The sequence below is a fragment of the Meles meles genome, chromosome 8 (assembly GCF_922984935.1).
Source record: "Meles meles chromosome 8, mMelMel3.1 paternal haplotype, whole genome shotgun sequence".
Lineage (NCBI taxonomy): Eukaryota > Metazoa > Chordata > Mammalia > Carnivora > Mustelidae > Meles > Meles meles.
Window position 1 is genome coordinate 12,600,886 of NC_060073.1, and position 2,231 is coordinate 12,603,116.

The 2,231-nt window shown below is 38.6% G+C and overlaps 1 pseudogene; it reads left to right on the forward strand.

The window, feature by feature from the left end:
• Positions 1-791: 791 nt before the first annotated feature.
• LOC123949201 lies at positions 792-1,739 on the forward strand (annotated as a pseudogene).
• Positions 1,740-2,231: the final 492 nt, after the last annotated feature.

Here is a 2,231-nt window from a genome sequence, read left to right on the forward strand (position 1 = left end):
CACGTTGATACAAAAGTTGGGTATTCATCCTTTCTGATGGAGGCATAATACTCCATAGTATATATTTTGCATTTGTTTTATTGTGTTATGTTAGTCACCATAAAACACATCATTAGTTTTTGATGCAGTATTCCAAGTAAGCTCAGTGTTTTAAAATTAAAACCAGTGGCCTAAAGAACAAATCGTTGGGTATAAAACTTGGTTTTGGCAGTAATAATTTTATAAATTAGATATATTAATCAATCCCTGTGCCTCATAATTTAAATGGGCTTAATTGCTATTCAATCTTGTGGGTTATTTTGTGAAAATAGATACATACATATTGTGTAGAACAGTTCTTGGACACGAACAACATAGAAGTATCAAAATTTACAAGCTCGTGGAACTGAAATGACAGGTATATTTGATTCCAGTCCTGCCATCTTGATCAAGACATTCCTTTTTCCACATCTCCGTTTACAAGTTTACAAAATTTAGATGGTGGGAAATGATCCAGAAAGATCCTTTAGTTTCATCAGTGTATAACTATATAGGTAATTATTTCATGCATTAAATGTCTTTGTCAAGTTCATACTAGAGACTTGAATAATTTTGAAGAATTACTGCTATAATGAAAAAATGCACATTTATCAACTTTCTTTCTTTTCTCTTTCTTTCTCCTCTCTCTTTGTCTCTCTCTCTCTCTTTCTCTTCAGTTATCTGTTTGAATTACACGTAAATTGCCTTTTTGTTTTTGACTCTCTACCATTATTTCTCATTGCTACAGGGCTTCCTGTGATTCCCCAATAACATCCATGGAAAACAACACAGAAGTGACTGAATTCCTCCTGCTGGGACTAACCAATGTCCCAGAGCTGCAGATCCCCCTCTTTATTGTGTTCACCCTCATTTACCTCATCAATGTGGTTGGGAACCTGGGGATGATGGTGCTGATTCTCTTGGACTCCCATCTCCACATGCCCATGTACTTTTTCCTCAGTAACCTGTCTTTGGTGGACTTTTGTTATTCTAGAGCTGTCACTCCCAAGGTCATGGCTGGGTTACTTGTAGGAGACAAGGTCATCTCCTACAATGCATGTGCTGCTTAGATGTTCTTTTTTGTAGCCTTTGCCACTGCAGAAAACCTACTTTTGGCTTCAATGGCCTATGACCGCTACACAGCTGTGTGTAAACCCCTACATTACACCACCATAATGACAACCAATGTGTGTGCACATCTTGCCATAGGCTCCTACGTTTGTGGTTTCCTAAATGCCTCCATCCACATTCGGGACACTTTCAGTCTCTCTTTCTGCATGTCCAATCTAGTCCATCACTTTTTCTGTGATGTTCCCGCAGTCATGGCTCTCTCTTGCTCTGACAGACATGTCAGTGAGCCGGTTCTTGTTGTTGTAGCAAGTTTCAATATTCTTATTGCTCTCCTCATTATCTTGATTTCCTACCTGTCCATTTTTATTACTATCTTGAAAATGCACTCAGCTGAGGGATATCAGAAGGCTTTATCCACCTGTGCTTCTCACCTCACTATGGTGTCCATCTTCTATGGGACAGTCATCTTCATGTACTCCCAGCCCAGCTCCACCCATTCCATGGAATCAGACAAAATCATATCTGTGTTCTACACTATGGTCATCCCCATGCTGAATCCCCTGGTATATAGCCTGAGGAACAAAGAGGTTAAAACTGCATTCAAGAAAGTGGTTGAGAAGGTGAAATTGTCTCTAGGATTTACCTCTTAGAGTGTAGAATCCACAGTGACCTACTTTCATTCCTCTCAGATCTTCAACTTGTAATGACTCACATTTTTAAATTCAAATTATAATTAACATCTAGTGTTATATTAGTTCAGGTGTACAAATGATTCAACAATTCCATACATTACTCAGTGCTCACCACAATAGTTATAGACACCATCTGTCACCAAACACCATTATTGCCATCTTACTGACTATATTCCCTATGCTGTACTTTTCATCTCCATGACTTATTTATTTTGTAACTGGATATTTGACCTCTTAATCCCCTTAATTCGTTTCACCCACCCCCCTACCCAACTCACCAACTGGCAACCACAAGTTCTCTGTATTTAAGAGTCTGTTTCTGTTTGTCACTTGTTTTCTTTGGTCATTTGTTTGGTTTCCTGAATTCCACATATGACTGAACCACATGACATTTTAATGCCTGCACTCACCTCAATTACTGAGGTGGGGGATAACATTTCCTATTCCAAA